Consider the following 19,721-nt stretch of genomic DNA (forward strand, 5'->3'; position numbering starts at 1 on the left):
GATCCCACATGCTGTGGAGCAACCAAGCCCATGTGCCACAACTACTGAGCCTGTGTACTGCAACTACTGTAGCCTGCGCGCCTAGAGCCTGTGCTCCACAACAAGAGAAGCCACTGCAATGAGAAGCCTGCGCACCACAACGAAGACCCAACACAGCCATAAATAACTAACTAAAAAGAAAAAAGTTGGTATTTTCAAAAACCAGAGGCTTGGAAGAGGAGCCCCACAGAGCTAGGACTTAGACCCCTGAGAAGGAGGTGCTGCCCTGCTGGCACCAGTACCTCACAGGGGGCACCATAAAGCAAAAGAAGCTAAAGATTGGAAGTAACTGCTGGTGCCAGAGGGAAATGCTGCTGCGGAGGCAACGATGTCAGGAACTGCACACAACCGGAAGAGGCAGTTCTGCTGCTTTTCTTCCACCTCATACTCTCCCTCCAGCACCCCCTGCTGGCAGAACTGAACAGTTACCCGGCAAAAGAGAAACTAGTTTGCAGACCTAGACCCAGACCACAAAGCAGAGCTTAGGAGGGTGGATTTGGACCTGATTTAATAGGATTATGTGTGTTTTAACACATAAATGCAGAGACTCAATTCCAGAGAGGACATGATAAAATAGATGTTTATATCCATATGCGGGATCAGCACGAAGGTGACAGCTCTAAATCTATTCGGGCATGTTACACTAGTGATGCAAATAACAAGTGGTGTTGCCAAGAATAATGTGATTCTTCAACGAGGTGAGCAACTTTTGGTAACGTTCCAAAAAAAATAATGCACCACTCTCCCTTGATTTACAAATTAGTGCATTCCTGGAAATTTTATTTTATACTAAATATTCAACTAACGGTGAATAGGTTTTTCATCTACATGAATATCCAGCCAGAAATTCAAAAGTCCTTCGTTTATGGGAATAGCCTGTATATTGCAGGATGTCTAGAACCGTTCCTTGAATTCCACAGTCCTCCAATAATTTCCAAAACACCTGCTAGGATATGCTAGTACTGTCTCCATTAAGACCGACTGCCCTGGGATCTTACCATAGGGCTAGGGCTTAGGGATTCAGGATTTTATTCTGAGTCAACCTGGAAGCCACTTGAGGGTTTTGGACGGAAACATTTGATGTACATTTTTAAAAAGATCACTCTGGCCGCTGCTATGTGAAAAATAGTCTGTGAGGAAGGCAAGAATAGAAGCAAGGAGTCCAGTGGAAGGCTCACATTATTCCAGTAGAAGGAGAAAGCAGTGAGAAGTAGTTGGATTCTGGACATATATCAAAGGTATAGCAGACGGGATTTTCTTTAAAATTAGATATGAATGAGGGAAAGAGCAGGACCAAGGATGATGCCAAGGTTTGGGCCCAGTTGACTGTGCATGGCTGTGCCATTTTTTTTTTTTTTTTAATAAATTTATTTATTTATTTATGGCTGTGTTGGGTCTTCGTTTCTGTGCAAGGGCTTTCTCCAGTTGTGGCAAGTGGGGGCCACTCTTAATCGCGGTGCGCGGGCCTCTCACCGTCGCGGCCTCTCTTGTTGCGGAGCACAGGCTCCAGACGCGCAGGCTCAGTAATTGTGGCTCACGGGCCCAGTTGCTCCGCGGCATGTGGGATCTTCCCAGACCAGGGCTCGAACCCGTGTCCCCTGCATTGGCAGGCAGACTCTCAACCACTGCGCCACCAGGGAAGCCCATGTGCCATTTTAAAATATGGAAAATTTTGGGGGAGGGGTGGATTTTTCAGAGGGGGGAATCAAGTGTTCTGTTTTCAGTCTGTAAGGCATCCAAGTGTAGATGCTGAATAGGCAGTTGCATATACCACTCTAGAGCTCAGCGGGAAGATCAGGGCTAGAAGTATAAATTAGGGAGTAGTCAGAGCTTACATGAAAATTTAAATACATGAACCTAGATGCAGTTACCAAGGGGATGAATGTAGGTAGGGGAGAGAAGAGGTTCAAGGCATGAACCGGAGCTACTCCAGGCTCCAGAGTCTGGGAAGAGGCAGAGGTGCCAGCAAAGGAAGTAACATCATCCTGGACTGTGTTTTTTGACCATAACACAATAATATGGTATAACAATATTATAATGGCTAGTGCCAAGCACTATTCTAAGCCCTTAAGATATACTACTTAAAAAAAATATTGGGAGTTCCCTGTTGGCCTAGTGGCTAGGATTCTGGGCTTTCACTGACATGGCCTGGGTTCAATCCCTAGTTGGGGAACTGAGATCCTGCAAGCCATGTGGTACGGCCAAAAAAAAAAAATTTAATAAACAACCAATCTATGAGGTAGGTTATGTTGTTGTCTTTATTTAATGATGAGGAAACTCAGGCAGAGTTGAATACATCCTACTCAGTATTAAAACCAACTGTAAAGTTATAAAACTTGATAAAGGAAGTGCTTGCATAAGACTGTGAATGTACTAAATGCCACTGAATCATTCACTTTAAAATGATTAATTTTATATTATGTGAATTTCACCTCAATTTAAAAAACTCAGTTGTAAAGCCAGGGCAATAAAATAGCACAGTTATAATAGAGGGAGAGACTAATAAACCAATGTAACAATGCAGACTGCTCTTGGAAAACTCTATTGCTATAAAAAAAAATGTATGCTAGATCTGTCCATCACAACATATTTATATAAAAACAAACAACAAATGGTTTCAAGTCATAAACGTGAAAGGTAAATCTGTAGTTTCAGTAATCAAAGAAAATGTAGGAGAATATAGAGTAGGAAGATTTTCTTAAATAAGACCACAAAAAGAAAACTATAAAGGGAAAGATTGAGAGATGTTATCATATCAAAATTAACTATGTCTGTTCAGCAATAGATATCATGTACAAGCTAACAGCAACAGTCAAAAGACTTCAGAGTCTAAAACTCGTATATAAGTTTCCTATTGCTGCTGTAACAAGTACCACAAATTTAGTGGCTTAAAACAACAAAAATGGATTATCCTATAGTACTGAAGGTCAGAGGTCTGGAATGAGTTTCACTGTGCTAAAATTTAAAAAAGCCCAATATTTAAATATGAATAACATTATTAATAATAGCATCAGCACTATTAATCTCATTTATAAATACTATACATACTATGATATTTGTTAATGATACATATTATTTATAGTGTATAGTATATGAGAGTATATTATTGTATAAAAGAGAAAATAGTCACATTTAATTTCCCCAGATTAAACAATAGTAATTACACAATTACCTACTTTATGACCACAGTTAATATTGAAATAGAAGATAATCATTTCTTTTATTCACAAATAAAGATGGAATTTTTTTTTTTGGCCGCTCCACGCAGCATGTGGGATCTTAGTTCCCCAACCAGGGATCAAACCCCTGCCCCCTGCAGTGGAATCATGGAGTCTTAACCACTGGACCGCCAGGGAAGTCCCAAAGATAGCATTTTTTATAATGGGTTTAACTATGTGAGAAATTTAACCTTGAATATATACAGAGGGAAATGTGTTGTATCATTCAGATAAAGTAGACCAGATAACTTCATAATGGCAGATGACAGAATATTTAGGAATTAGAGGCCAATCTAATTACCCTGTTCCAACATCCCTCCCCCAAGAAAGTCATACATTCAACATGTAATCAATTAGATAATTTATTTTCATTTTTAAAAATACTAAGTCTTTGAGACCTAGATTTATCAGTTGGGACTATATATGTCAAGTGCTCAATAGCCACATGTGGCCAATGGCTACCATGTTCGGCAGCACAGTTTTAGACAAAGGAAGAAGCTAACAAAATAAAGTAAGAAAGCGACTACTTCAGGGAAGACAGGAAGGTGGGAGTGAGATTGCACCTGGTTAAAAAATATCAGGGTTGCTGAGAAGTTGAGAGGGAATGAAATTTTAAGCACAGGTGGAGGGACTGACTTCAGATCAGAGGCAAAACTCTTTCGTTGTAACAAGAGGAAAGGAGGAGAGGATGGGTCCAGACACAAAGAGTCCCCAGCTAATAGATTCTATTTCCTTTGGGAACTAAAAAAGCAAATGAGAATGACGGGAGAGGTGGAGGGTGGCAGTGGTGGTGGATTTGAAGTTTTGAGGAAACTCAAAATTTGAAATAGCCTCTGTGGGGACTGGGAAGAGAGAGAGCTGGCTAAGGAAACACTGATGATGGAACTGTTGAACAACTTTGGAAGCCAGTGTGAATGTGATGACCATGTATCCGGTCTATACTGTTGTGTGATTTTCTCTAGCAGCCTTCATTAACCTGGTCGTAGGTAGTAGAAAAGGTGTAAGATTGTCAGTTGAAATCAGTCAAAACTAAGGCGCTTCCAGGCAGATGTGAATGAGAGCCTATGAGACAAAGGAGGTGAGGTATCTATGCAGAGAGGGGTTCAAGTGATGGACTTTAAAATCTAATTTGAAGTGGAAATGAAGACAAGAGAGATCTGATACAGAGAAAGTAGATGTGACAGTTTCCTGGAAGTTCCAATCAGGTCTGGGGACCCATCTCAGGGCTCGCTGATTAACAAACTGGAAAAATAGAAAGTTACAGTGAGACAGTGAGATGATTGAATTTATTGTTTACAAAGTTGAACAGTTTTGGTGTTGACAAATCCAGGGTGTTGGTGTGGAGTGGGGTCTGAATCGGGGTGTATGGGAAGGGCACTGGAGATGAGGAGGTTAAGGAACTGAAGGCCATGGTGACAGATGGGTCACCCCTGAGGATATGGATATCTTGTGATGACGGCAGGACTTGGAGTGAGGACAACCGTAGGCCGGGTGCCAAGTCACAGTGATGGGGGGTGGGGCATTGACCAGGAAGTCTATAAATGACAGCAATGTGGAGGGATGGAGCTTGGTATAGCCATATGGCTTAAGGCTAAAAGGAGTAGGCATTTCTACATGAGAGTGAAAAGCAAGGTCTGGAGGTGACATTTGGGAGGCACTGAGGAAAGAGGAGGTCATCAACTTTAAAGCTCATCTAGTTAAAAGATCTCATTCCATAGATAAGGAAACTGAGGCCAGAGTGTGTGGTAGTCAGCCTCCAAGATGTTCCCCAATGAGCCCCACCTTTTGGTATTCACACCCTTCTGTTGTCCTTTCCCACAGAGCACCAAGGTTAGTGCACATGAACAGTACAATACAGCAGAAGGGATGGTTTATTGCTTCTGAGGTTAGGTTAGAAAGGATATTGCAGCCCCTGTCTAACTACTCTGTCACTCTTGGATCACTCACTTTGGGGGAAGCCAGTTGCCCTATCATGAGCAACCCTATGGAGACACCCATATGGTGAGGACCAACACCTCTTGCCGGTAGCCACGTGAGCAAGCTTAGAAGCAAATCCTCTAGCCCCCATCAAGCCTTAGATGACTGCAGCTCTAGCTGACATCTTGATTGCGACCTCATGAAAAATCCCTGAGCCAGAACCACTTAAGTCACTCCTGAATCCCTAACCTACAGAAACTGGGAGATAATACATGTTGGTTGTTTTAAGCCACTAAGTTTGGGATAATTTGTCAAGCAGCGAGAGAGAAATAATACTGAGAATTTGGGTAACTTACCCAAAGGCACAAAGCTAGGTAGTGGCCAATTTAAAATGAGAACACAGGGCTTCTCACTCTCAATTCATTGTTCTTTTAGGTCATGCTGTATTCTGGTGTATCTTGTGCTTTTTTTGTACTGAAACACATGCACTCGGGAGGGGTTAATACCTATCTAAAAATGTTTAATGGATCATAGTTCTGCTGCTTCTTAGGCAAAATAAAATAAAAACTCATGGAATGCAGAATAAGATTCAGTAAGGCAAATTTTTCTTTGTCATCAACATAGAGTATAACACATAAGCATTTCCAAAGCATGCTTATATCTTTTTGCCATAATTCATGGAAAGATTGAAAGGACTAATTAAAGTTTGTGCAATAGCTTAGTGGTAAAACCAGAAATGTGATTTCTCCTTGGCTTCTTTTAACCACTTGATAGGAATGACATAGAGTAACCGGTATTAGTTATATCATTTAAATACTTCAATAATTCTGCCCTTCCTGTGCAGTGAATCAGTGACAGGGTCTAGTGTCTGCATTTTTCTTTGTTGTCTCTAAATGTAATATTCATAGAAGGGCATATTGCCAAAAAGGCACTTTGTGGCTTCTACTTCCATGCCATAGAGTCTGCCATCTGTATGCACAGGACTGTTATGTCAGAGAAATTTTGTGTGACCATTTGACTTACAGTTTGGGACTCAGTTTTCAAAAATATGATTATATAATTACTTTATGTTTTCCTTCCTTAAGAATATAGCTAGGAAAGAAGGGGACAGAGTAGAAAATTAGATTTGGGTTTCACTAGAACATGGATTTAAAACAAATTAATCTCAAGTGTGTTCAAGGCTCCAATTTCATTAAATCTCACAAAAATTCAGATGTATTTCCAATTACTCCTCATTACAGTCAGCAAGTTAATTTGCTGTCATATATTCTCAGCATTATGGAGATTCTTGAATGTTTTCCTGTGTTTTTTTCTACCGTGCTTGAAAAAAATAGATTTGCCAAATATTTCCTAGAATCACTTATTCTCTTGGGAGTCACAGAAAGACAATTTTCACTCCCTTGACATTTTAGCACTTTCCCGGTTACAATTCAGGTAATTAAGTGTGGCTTGAGCTTGCTTGGGCAAAAATACTATTTCATATTTTATAGTAAATAGGTTAGTGATTAATGTGTAGTTTGAATTTTGTAAAAATTTAGCATTGTTTTTATAATAAGCAAAAATAAGAAAACAGAAATATGTGTCCTTAATCACTGATGGTACTAATTTTTCTAGTTGCGTTCTTGTTCTTCAGAAAACTCAGATGTTCCTAATCAAACTTATGTTTGTAAATTCCTTTGATTTTTATGATCTTATACACGGTTTTTAGTAAGAACTCATTCATTCAACAAAATTTATTGAGTACCTATTATGTGCCAGGTACTTTTATTTGTGTTGGGGATATGGGAGTGACTGAAACATATGAATGTTTGTTTTTGTAGTGGGGGAAGAGCTAATGACCAAATAAGCAAAATAGATATATGTCAAATGGTGATTAAATGCTATGAAGAAAAAATAAAGCAAGATAAGAGGATAGAAAGTGATAGACCTAGATGAGGACAGGGATCAAGATATGTATTTGTTAGGGACAAAAGCATTCCAGAGGGGAACACAGGTGCAAAGGCAAGCAAACCATACCTAATGGGTCAAGAAATGGCCAGGAGACATGTTTGGCCGTAGCAGAGTCAGCAAAGAGGAGATGAGATCCATGGGGAAGCAAGGGCCAGAACTTGTGAAGTCCACAGGCCAAAGTGAAGAGTTTGATTTTTAATGTAATCACTTCTGGCTGCCGTGTCAAGAGACTATAGTATGAATTATCATTGTAATTGTGGAAACAGGAAGACCAATTAGGAGACTCTGTTAGTGTAGGTCCCCTGAGAAGCCGAGTTGGGATTAGATGTGTAGGAGATTTATTAAGGGAACACCTGTGAAGGGAAATGGGAGGGGGTGTCAGAACAGGCTTTGAGAACCTTCAGAATGCAATGCAGTTCTGACCCAGGTCAAGGAGGCAGGAAGTTTAGATGGAAGAGTCTGAAACTGCAGTGCAGGTCTGTGAAAGTTTGGCAAGGCCAATAAGGAGCCCTTGAGTCAAAGTCACCCATCGTAGAAGTCCCTCATCTCCCAGGAGTGGGGCTGCCCCTGTGTTTCTGCCATGCTGTCATTAGCTAGAAGCAGTCCTTGGGAAACATGGCCTCAGGGTGAACACTGATGGATTTCAGAGTGCAGCAGCTGGGGCCATCAGTCAGACTGGGAGGTCTCAGATGGCCATCACGGAGACTTTTGCCATAATCTAGGTATGAGAGATCATGGTGGCTTGGGTTCAGGAAGTAGATGGATTTAGGCTGTATATTCATCTGGACATATCTGAAGGTTAGGTTGACCTCTTTTGCCAGTAGATTTGATATGGAGTGTGAGGGAGGGAGAAGAGACAAAGATGCCTCCAAGGTTTTTTGTTCTGAGTATCAGGAGAAGGGGGTTGCCATTTACTGAGATGGGGAAGACTGAGGGAGTCTTGAAGGAGGGGTATCAGGAGTTCATTTTGGCCATGTAATTTGAGATGTTGAATTGACCCCCAAATGGAAATGTTGAAAAGGCAGCTGAATAGATAAATCTAGATTTCCAAGGAGCGTTCCAAACCGGAAATGTAACTTTGAAAATCATCAATGTATGGATAGCAGTTAAAAGCATGAGACCAGATTGGTTTACCTAAGTAATATATATAGATGGAGAGAAGAAGAGGTTCAAGGCCTAACAGGGAGAAGAGGACAATCCCAGAAAAAGGCAGAAGGAGCAGCTGTAGCGGGTAGGAGGAGACGCACAGAAGGGTGGTGTCCAGGGAGCCAAGTGAGAAAATGTTCTGGAAGGATAAAATTTCAGTTTTCTGCTTCTTTAATCTTGATATCTATTAAATGAAAGTTCTATGAAGTATTAATATCTTACTAAGTGGACCTACTAAATAATAAAGAAGAAAATAAAACTTATAAGAATTTTGGCTTTGTGGCCAATTCAAAACCTGTCTCTGCTATTCCTGTGTGTCCTTGGGCAGGATTCTCAGTCTTGCTTCTGATTTCTCATTTCTACACTGGGGATTATAGGGTTGTTAAGAGGATCGAGTGAGGTAATAGTTGTAAATGATTATTGGGACAGTGCCTGACACACGATAAGTATTCAATAAACGTTATATATCATTACATAAGAAACATTGCCATTAACAGTAGCTTTTACTTTCTCTCAAGTTTTCTGATGGTAGCAGCTAGGATTTTAGGGTTTAACGTAGATCCTTTCAGATTTCATTTCTCTGACTGGGATCCTTATGTACTTGTTTTCTCCTCATATTTCTTTTCTTATTTCTTTTCTCTTCTATATTTTGAAATAAAACTGTTTTTAAAATCTTCACAACTCCTTGTATTTAAAGTTTTAAACCAGTTGCCAACAGAGGCTTCTTTAAGTACAGCGTGGCTGGACAGACAAATAAAGTCAAAATAAGGAGAAATAGTTACATAGAATGGTAGTTTTAAGCCCTTTGGGGTTATTGATCCCTCTGAGAATAAGGTGAAAGCTCTCCTCTGAAAAATGCATACTCAGATACACACACACACACACACACACACACACACAATTTTGATTATAATTTGAGCGAGTTTGTGGATTCCTAAAGCCAACCCATTAACCCTTTAGGCAGCCATGAAGCCAGGTCTTGAATTGGCTGCAAAGTCCATATTCTTATAAGCTTGATTCCCTTCTTGATTGTTTAGGGTCCACTAAGTAGGACGTCAAAACATCATGAATTTTAAGTCACTCATAGACTTCTATTTTTAACAAAAAGGACCTCCCCTCAGAGAAATTTAAATTCTAAGTCAATTCAGTCGGTGAAAAAGCCAAAAAACAAAAACCATATATACAGGGCATGTGATCTGTGCAGTCAGGGCCCTGTTCTTAAGAGTTTCCCATGCTTGAGTTAATGCTGTGCTGTTACCATCTTGAAATTCTTAATAATTTTTTTAATAAGAAGTTCCATGTTTTCGTAATGCACGCTGCCCTGCAAATTATATAGCCAGATACACACACACACACACACACACACACACACGCACGCACACACAAACATACAATTTAAGTTCACTAGAATTTTTCTTTCATTTAAATAAGAACACAAAATTTGCTGGAAATAAAGTATTTTCCAATGTGCCTTTCCACAGTAATGTTCTCACTCATCTTTTCTCCTTGAGGTAATGTATTATTTAATTATAATTTGCGATTATAATTTTTACCTCCACTAAAGTCCAGAGGTAAGATGTAACTACATAATAAAATTATCATAAACTATTAAAAGACACACAAACCAGGAACCTCTGTATCCTAGGCCAAGCGAGCTGTCTAAGCAAAGGGAAGATTCTGACATTGATGGGAAGCTGGTGCTAAGGCAGGGAGGAGCAAGACAGGAGTAGAGATGTGATTGATTGTTCTTATGATGCCATGTTAAGGTGCTGCTACGTTCTCCTGAAGCCAGTGAGAGACCATTGAAAGGTTTTAAGCAGCAGAGTATGGTCAACATTATTATCTCCATTTTTAAGCGTTGCCAGATTTAGCAAATATAACTGCAGGATGCCCGATTAAATTTGCATTTCAGATAAATAATAAATCATTTTTTAGCATAGGTACGTCATATGCAATATTTTGGACATACTTATACTACAAAAGTATTGGTTTTTAATTGAAATCAGATTTAAGTGAGCATCCTGTATTTTATCTGGCAACCCTAGCATTTTTCTTAATACAATGCCTGATACATGGTAGGTGATAAATACATTTTAGTGCCACCCCGCTTTTTTTTTTACCACCTGTAGGTGGCAGTGTGATCAAGTAATTTTATGGGAGCTGCTTGGCAAATCCAAGTTTAATACTTTATTATTTATCTGTCTATTAAAAAGGCTTTTTTAAAAAAATAGATAGATAAATGAAGTTCTCAAAAATAAAGTTTTTAAGGTACTCAAAAATAAATATAATTCAGTCCTCATCTTTCCCACACTCATCATCAAAGGGATTGAAACCCATATGTGGTCCAGTTCTAGTAGACTACGGTGCCTTCATACTTCTAGGGCTATTTTGAGAATTTTGTAGCTTTTCATGATATTGTAAATAGAATTTTTTCCCTATATTTTCCAACAGACTACTTCTGATGTGTAAGATTGATTTTTGTATGTTTATTTTTGTTTTAGATCATACTCTATAGTTCAAGTAGTGTTAATATGAATATTCTTGAATTTTCTAATATACAATTAAACTATCTGCAAATAATGTACTTTTCTCTCTCTTTCAAAACAGCGATGAATCTTTTATACTTAAAAAAACTAAATATAATTCTATTAAATGTAGGCAGAAGAAAAATATAATTGTATTGTGCTCTTAAAAAATCTATTTCCATGAGCATGAGATTTTGTATTCACACAAAACTATTATCATTATAATAGTTTAATTACTGCAATCCAAAGATACAGCCATAACCTTAAAATTGAATTTACACTTAAATGATATAATATAGAATTATGTAAAAATGGAACCTCAATTATCTATTGTATCTACACCCATACCTCTACCCTCCACCCATTCTACTAAGAATGCTTATTCTTATCACAGAGATCTGTCTTCTTACAAAGTCAAAGGAAAACATCCTCATGAACTCCAATAAAGTCCCAAATTTATTTAAATTTCAATACAAGAGCCAATGATTTTTTTACAGAAAAGTTACACCACTATCTGTTTCCTAAAACTATTTATTATCTTTTGAGCTGTGACAATGTACTTAGCACCACACAAAACAGGACATGGTCCCTTCCTGTATCTAATGTGGCGAATCCACCTAAGAGTTACAATCTATGAAATCATGAGTTTTGAAGATAGCACCTTTAGGTATTTTAGTTCACATGCATTTAAATGTGTGTTGATTTATAAGCTGTAAAATAGAATGGAAGTTTAAATATTTATCTCAAAATAAACTTTGCACTAGGTGGCACTGTTTGCTAATATGCTACTTATGTTGAACTAGACTAGTTAATGATTTTCATATACTTTGCTGTATCCCAGTAGGTACTTGGGAAATATAAAATCTATTGTATATTTATAAGTATTTTTATGATTATGAAAGTAATTTATTCTCTTTTTAAAATTCTTCTAATGGAAAAATCCAGAAAAATATAAAAAGTATAAAAAGAAAAATCATCTATAATTCTGTGTTTAGATGGCTTATAAAATTTTTTTTCTCTATGGTCCAGGAAGCTCTGAATAAAGCATAAGCATTTGGGTCAAACTAACCTGGGTTCAAATCCTATCCATGCCATTTATACTTATTTAATGTATCTTAGGGCAAAAATCTTAATTTCATTAAGTTTTTTTTTTTTTTTAAATCTTGACTCCTCTTCTCCCTCCAGCTACAATCTATTTCTTCAGGAAAGTTGTATGTTGTCTTTCCTTTCTTACATTTATTGCACTACTCTGTCCACTTCAATTTGGCTTCTGCTCCCACAGTCCAAACATGACCCTGATTAATGTCACTAATGACCTGCGTGTTGTCAGATTCAATGCACGTTTTCCTGTCTTCATCTCACGCTCCCTCTCAGCAGCACTGTTGTGCTGGAGCCTGATGGTAACGGTGCCCGGCAGCTAATTCTGTGCATCTTTTTCCAACTCCAAGTTCAGTGAAGACATGTTGGTAGCTTGAAATTAGCCATGGTGAGAATATTTACATCATGGAAATCAGCAAATGCTACAAATCAGAGCCCTCCCACCCCGCCAGTAGCCATTTTTCAAACATTTATCAGCACAGTGCTGGCTATAGGTGATCATTTTTCCCTTTACAGAACTCCCTTTTTTGTTTGTTTGTTTGTTTACGCAGTCCCACTCTCTCCTGGTTTTCCTCCCGTCTTAGCTCCTCCATCTTCTCCTTTGCTGGCTCTTCCTCTATTCCACCACTACATGTTAGCACTCCTCAGTCCTGAGTCCTCTCTTCTTCCTTTCATATAGTAGCTTCAAAAAATAATCTCACTGATTTCCAGGTATTTAAATGCTACCATATGCAGATCGATTTCAGATTTGTGTCTGCAGCCCGGACCTCCCCTCTAGGATCCAAAATCAAAACACTTATTTAAACTTGTACTGGATGTCTCACAGGTATCTCAAACTCATGGGCAAAACAAAGTTCCAGATTTAAGTCCACACACCTTTCCTTTTCTTACTTTCTCTATCCCAACATTCTGCATTTCAGTAAATGGAACCGTCGTCTACTTGATCGCTGAAGCCAAGAACTTAAGCATCGTCCATGGTTCTTCCCTGTCCTCCATCCCCGTGTCTAATCTAGCAGCAAATCCTGTCAATTATATTCCAAAATATCTTTTGACTCTTATTTTTATTCTCCACTTCTCCTGTCATCACATTTTGTGCTGACATGGTCTCTCAACTCAATTACTATCATGGCCCCCAAACTGATCTCTGAAGGTCAATTCATCCTCCCCTCCAATCCATCTCCATGTAGCCGCAAAAAGTGATACAATGTAAATCAGATCACAGCATTTCCATGCTTAAAATCCTTAAACGATCTTTCACTATATTTAGCTTAAAAATCAAATATCAGGTGTTTGATCTGGCCCCTGCTAATCTGTCCAACTTGAAGTGTGGTCATTCAAGTTCGTTTACGTGCTGCTCAAGCCCACAGTGGTTGGCTTTCTAGTCTTGAACATGCTAAGATTTCCCCCCATACAGAGCTTTTGTATAGGCACCCCTTCTCTGAAATGACCTTTTCCTTCTCTTTTTGTGTTTAGCTCCTTCTGTTCCTTTAATTATCAAATCAATTTAAATCTACCTTTTCATTGTTCTTTGTCTCAGTCCCCTGTTTTATCTCCTGGTTGCATGCATGAATGAATCTATAAATAAGGATTTACTTTATAGGAACAAATAATGAAAAAAGTATGAAAAAGTTCTCAGCATAAGGCCTGGCACAGAGTATGTGTTAAATAAATGGCAATTTTAGGGGGAGTAGGTGGCAACTATTTAAAAATTTAATTCAATTTAATTTTTAACATTGCAGAGTTCCAGAATAAAGACTTGTGTCCTGAAGGTGGCAGTACTAAAACTCAGGATATTCTCATTTCCTAGTTTCACAGATGGGTAGTTTTACTTCAGCAGAACATCTCTAGTATTTATGATTTGAATTACTAAGTATGCACTAGTAAGATGAAGAGCTAGAATTGCTCATAGGAATTGAAATATTTCTGGTAATCCAAATAAAATAAGAGAGAAAAGCACCAATAAAACTATCAGGCCATACATGCCTTTTGTTTTTCCCTGATCAAATACATATGGAAAGAGCGTATTTGGACTTTGGCAATTTAATAGGTTAGACTGTGATGCTAAAAATGTTCTAGATATATCATTATAAATTTGTCACTGAGTTTGATATCAGAGAGTTCTGCAACTTTAATCTTATATTAAAAATGCAGGGGGGCTTCCCTGGTGGCGCAGTGGTTGAGAATCTGCCTGCCAATGCAGGGGACACGGGTTCGAGCCCTGGTCTGGGAAGATCCCGCATGCCGCGGAGCAGCTGGGCCCGTGAGCCACAACTACTGAGCCTGCGCGTCTGGAGCCTGTGCTCCGCAACAGGAGAGGCCGCGATAGTGAGAGGCCCGCGCACCGCGATGAAGAGTGGCCCCCGCTTGCCACAACTAGAGAAAGCCTTCGCACAGAAACGAAGACCCAACACAGCCAAAAATAAATAAATTAATTAATCAATTTTAAAAAAATGCAGCTTGTTTATCATTAGAACTTCCAATGAAACAGAAAGGGTGGAGCTGCACTTATTATTTAAAAAAAAAAAAGTCAGGGGCTCAGAGAGTAACATCAACTTGTTGTACTAAGGGTATATCAAGTAAGATAAAATTTAAAATAACCTTATAAATAACACATAAATAACATTTAAAATAATATAAATAACTGATATGAAATAACACTAGTACTCACATCAAATTTTAAAACCACTTAAGGAAAGACATTTATTCAAATGCTGGTTGGTTGTGTCTCATGAGAAGTGGTTCTGTTGCCACTAGCAACCACTAGCCACCACCACTGTGACTCTTCTGGAGTGAGGAGGGATGTATGTCCAAGGGACCCTCCTGGCAATTGCATACAACTTCTACCTAAATCTTTAGTCCTCATCCTCTCTCATCTCTGACCCTCATCTCCCTGAAAGGATTAAAGCAGAATTTTCGTGGACTCTTCACTACACAGTGTCCTAACCCTGAATCTTACGCTATCCAGTGTGACCTTTCAGGGATAAAGGGACACTCCCAGCCCTGGTATTACCAGCCGGGTCAGAAAAGAGAGACTCCAGAGGGAAAGAAAGCTTTGACCCACTTCATTTTTTTCCCCACAGTTAAGTGTCACTTCCTTCTGACCTGCCACCTCCTTTGTTGGGCATCCCATTGTGTGTTCTCAAGGACCCTGTTTGTTCTACTAATTATACCCAAACTCTCCTTTCTGAAGATGAAGTGGTGAAGAGAGAAGATCTTGGCTTTCCTTCATGTGTTCAAGTGTGAGAGTGCTTATACACAAAATTGATTTCCTGGAAACATAGCACCCTCAACCTTTTTAATCTGTGAATGACAAAGGAGAAAAGTTACAGCCTCAGCTTGTGAGTCACTGTTAAAAAAAAAAAACCGACACAACTTTCATCCCCAGCAATTTTATTTCTAAGTGTCTTTCCTAGACATACATTTGCAAATAATCATAGAGACATGTTCAAGGATTCTCAATGTAGCATCATTTGTAACAGTGAAATGAAAGACAATATAAATGACCAGCAAAGGAAAAATGGTTAACTAAATGATAATGCACTGATTCAATGCAATATACCCATACTATGCAGGATCCAAAGAATAAAATGGATCTATATATACTGATGGAAAGATCCTTAAGACTAATTGTTAAATGAAAACAGTAATCTGTAGAAAAATATTTCTCTGTGTGTAATGTACACACATATACATGATGTATATATGTATGTAAACAAAGAAAAAGGGTTCAGAGGGCTACCCATAAAACAAATAGAAGTGATTACTTCTGGGGAAGAAAATTGGACTTGGGTGGAAGTTGGCTTAAAGTGGCTTTTGCTTTGTTTCTGAATTGTTTACAATGTGTATCAATGTACTATTACTTACACAGTTAAACATTTAAGAGAAAGGGACAAGTAAAGCAAGAAGACGTACAGTATAGTATAGTGGTTAATTTCATGGTCCCTGGAACCTGACGACCTAATCCAGGTTGTAGCTTGTCACTTATTTAACCTCTCTGTGCTTCAGTTTCCTCCCCTGTAAAATGGGGGTAACAATAGTACCCACCTCAGAAGGTGGCTGTAAAGATGAAAGAAGATGATGCATGTAAAGTGCTTGGCACCTAGAATGTGTTATGTAAGAGTTAGCTAGTATTATTGGTTAAGGGAAGAATAAATCATTTGTGATTCCACTTTAGTCAGAAAAGTTATTACTTTTCTTCCTATTTTGGCACTAGTGGGACCTCAGGAAATGTACCTTTAAAAAATCAATATAAAAAAGCCCTGGAGATGAGGCTTGTAATGGTCTTGCTATTATCTAGTCATCCTGCAACAGAATGCAGGATGGCAAATTGGAGTGTACAGTCCAACCAACATTAATATCAAACACCGATCTGGGTGTTGGAGACAAAAAGACCAACGAGGCAAATTTTCTGCTCTTAAGGAACTCATTTTGTGTAATGGGAGGTGTGGTGGAGGGAAGAATCAAATCAGCCTACAGATCATTTCAGCATAATGTGGTGCTCTATCACAATGTGATAGGAACGATAAATGTAGGTAGAGAGAAAAGGAATAGGTGGGGACAAGGAAAGATTCCCGTAAGAGGTGAAAACTCTGGAAAGATGGGGACGAGTTAGCTAATGACAAGAAGGAAGGAATGGGCATTCCAGGCAGAGGAAACATCATGATTTATGTGAGGGAACTACTAGTAGTTTGGTACTGCTGAAATGTAGTATGTATATTTTTTATGTGTGTGTGTGTGTTTGGCAGCAAGTGGAGAGAGCTGGGGAAGAATGGTGGGAGGAAGTAAAGAGTAACCTTACTTTGGAAAGATAGTGACAACCAAAGACGACCTTAGTCATGTAGTATCAGTATTGTAATAAGAGCAGAAAGCCAGACTGTAGTGGAAAGATTACTAAAGATGACCTGCCTTGACAGATCAAGGGATTCTATGTAAGAGGTCTCAACTTTGAGAAATAACCTGAAAAAATATTACAGGACAATTTCTGACTTCTGCTTCTGTGTAGAATGTAATAGGTCATGGCAGGCCAGTGCTCTTGCTGCAACACCTAGGGAAAAAAAGGATAAGTTGCAAAATTCATAGTTTAAAAGATATCAGAGAATTGACAGGGAAGAGCCCTTCCTAGGTAAGTTGACAATCTCTGGCCATTTCCTTCCCTGGGGATATTTGCCAGTTCTGGGTGAGGACTGAGAATCAGACTTGGCCTAGGAAGAGGGACCTGACCCCTCTAGGGAAAATAGGTACAAGTAGAGCTTTTGGTGGTTGTGTGGGGCTGGCTTGACAGATTGTAAACTCATATAGAACAAAACACAAAAGACCATTTGCTGATTCCTGGGTGATGCAGGACACTAGGAGACTTAGCTAGAAGCTTCTAAAAGGCGTTGTGAAATATCTGTTTCATAATACTTAGGAGACAAATTCCCACTATAAGGAGAGGTCCTGACACAAATATATAGCCAGTTACTTCCTCAAGACATTTGCTAATTATTGAAACTGCATGGGGTCAGAGGCAAAGAGCTAAACACAAAACCTCTAAAGGGCAGAACTGACTCTGAAGAGCTGAAGAGACAGAGACCGAGCAGGCTCTCAGTCAAACGCCAGGAGGGCCACACCTGAGAAATAGGGATGAAAAGAGATCCTTGTATGGGTTGAGGTGATCTGCCTACTTGATGGAAGACGACATCATCTGCAGCCTCTGGATCCTTATATACAATGTCTGGTATACAATCAAAATTACAAAATGTGTGAAGAGCAGGGAAATGTGGCCAATAATCAAGAGAAAAAATAGATAGTACAAGCAAAGCCACAGATGATTATATATTACAGTTACCTGACAAGGATTTTAAATATAACATATGATTAATATTAAAGAAAATAGGGAAAAATGGACAAAAAGATAAAGACCAACAGAGAATTAGAATCTATAAAGAAGAATCAAATACATATTCTAGAAATGAAAAATATGCTATCTGAAGTTAATAACATCTTGGATGAGTTTGACAGGACACAGTAAAGACAGAGCTAGTGAACTTGAGGATGGGTGAACAGAAATTATCCAAATTGAAATACATAGAGAAAATATTGTGGAAGAAAAAGAACAGCACATAAATGCATGTTGAACACAAATGGTCTAAAAACAGTCTAACTTATTGATTACTCGAGAGAGAGAGAGAGAATAGACTATGGAGCAGAAGAAATTCATAAAAATATTAACCTTAAGATATTTTTAAGATGACTACTGAACCCAAGCAGGGTTAAATAGAAGAAAATCACACATAGCCAAACTGATGAAAATCAGATAAAAAGAAATCTTAAAAATAGACAGGTAAAAAGACATTTTACCTTCAAGAAACAATAGTAAGAGTAATTGCAATCTTTTCAACAGGAACTATGGAAAAAAGTAATGAAATGGGCTCTTTAAATTGCTAAAGAAAAATACTCTGTACCTTACAATGATCACAAATGTTTTACCTATACCAATTACGGATTTGTTGTTCACCGTCTCATATTTATGGCCATTTTTAGGTCCTATGAACACTCTTTAGCACTCTGAGCTATGTGGCCTCACACTTTATTCATATTATATAATTTGGGGCTTTGCAATTGTGTGGCATAAAGATCATCTATGCCAGGTTATGCAAACTGGAGTTTTATACTCCTTTAAGGTGATATTTACTTTTGTAATCCACTGGCTTGATTCTGCAATCAAATCATAGCATCAATGTAATCTTCTCGTCAGGAGTTTACATTCCTTCGACTTTATTAGCAAGAGCTTTCTGCTGTATGTTAGGAATACTGCTTGTACTGATAGCTTTTATTCTAATTTTTCTGGCATATAATGTTGGGTCTCAGTGACTAGGGACATTTTTAAGGCTATTATAAACACCATGTTTAGAGTTTAATCACAAACTATAGGCCAGGTCATTTTTATTCATGTCACTTAAAGAATTCCCTACACTTGCAGCATGGAGACAGATGGAACAGTTCAATAATATAAGCAGCTGTGCTGTTATTGAACTGGAGGTTCCTTTTGGTGTGATTTAACATGTCTAAATAATGACTGAGAGGGTTTGTAAAATGTGTTCTTCAATATTCCCATAGATTCATCATAAGTGAAGCAGGACAGTGAGAACTTCCTGTGGCTAATGTGTCCTCTCTGGCCTATCTAAGAACATCCAGTTATTTACTGTTTGGGTGGCTCACCTCTCTCCTGAACTAAAGAGACACCAGCCAGCAGCAGATGAGTAATCTTTGATGATTGGAAGTAACCAGTTGCCATTCACCATCTCTCAGATGTTTCATTGAACATCCAGATATGTTTTTCTCAGGTAGCTTGAATACCTGGTCTTTCTTTCTTTCTTTCTTTCTTTCTTTCTTTCTTTCTCTCTTTCTTTCTCTCTTTCTTTCTTTCTTTCTTTCTTTCTTTCTTTCTTTCTTTCTTTCTTTCTTTCTTTCTTTCTTTCTTTCTTTCTTTCTTCTTCCTTTCTTCCTTTCTTCCTTTCTTCCTTCCTTCCTTCCTTTCTTTCTTTCTCTTTCTTTTCTTCCTTCCTCCCTTCCTTCTTTCTTTTTCTTTATTTCTTCCTTTCTTTCTTTCTTTCCTTCTTTCTTTCTCTCTTTCTCTTTCCTTCTTTCCTCTTCCCTCTTTCTTTTTCTTTCTTTTCTTTCCTTCTTTCTTTCTCTCTTTCTCTTTCCTTCTTTCCTCTTCCTTCTTTCTTTTTCTTTCTTTCTTTCTTTCCTTCTTTCTTTCTCTCTTTCTCTTTCCTCTTCCTTCCTTCCTTCCTTTCCAAGGCACTGGTTCCTCGGGTGCACACCATTGGACAACTAGTACATT

At 38.4% G+C, this 19,721-nt stretch overlaps 2 long non-coding RNA genes across 2 annotated transcripts in view; both read left to right on the top strand.

Annotated features, from left to right (window-relative positions):
• Positions 1-14,321, top strand: part of LOC309642220 — a 392,437-nt gene extending 378,116 nt beyond the window's left edge. The window contains exon 2 of the long non-coding RNA XR_014253053.1: positions 14,246-14,321. This is a non-coding gene — a long non-coding RNA (uncharacterized lncRNA). The remainder of the gene's footprint in view (positions 1-14,245) is intronic.
• LOC309642218 lies at positions 309-9,444 on the top strand. Its single transcript, XR_014253051.1, has 2 exons — positions 309-1,367; positions 1,677-9,444. It is a non-coding gene; the product is annotated as an uncharacterized lncRNA (long non-coding RNA).
• Positions 14,322-19,721: the final 5,400 nt, after the last annotated feature.

This window comes from Balaenoptera physalus (genome assembly GCF_965194825.1).
Source record: "Balaenoptera physalus genome assembly, chromosome: 14".
Classification (NCBI taxonomy): domain Eukaryota; kingdom Metazoa; phylum Chordata; class Mammalia; order Artiodactyla; family Balaenopteridae; genus Balaenoptera; species Balaenoptera physalus.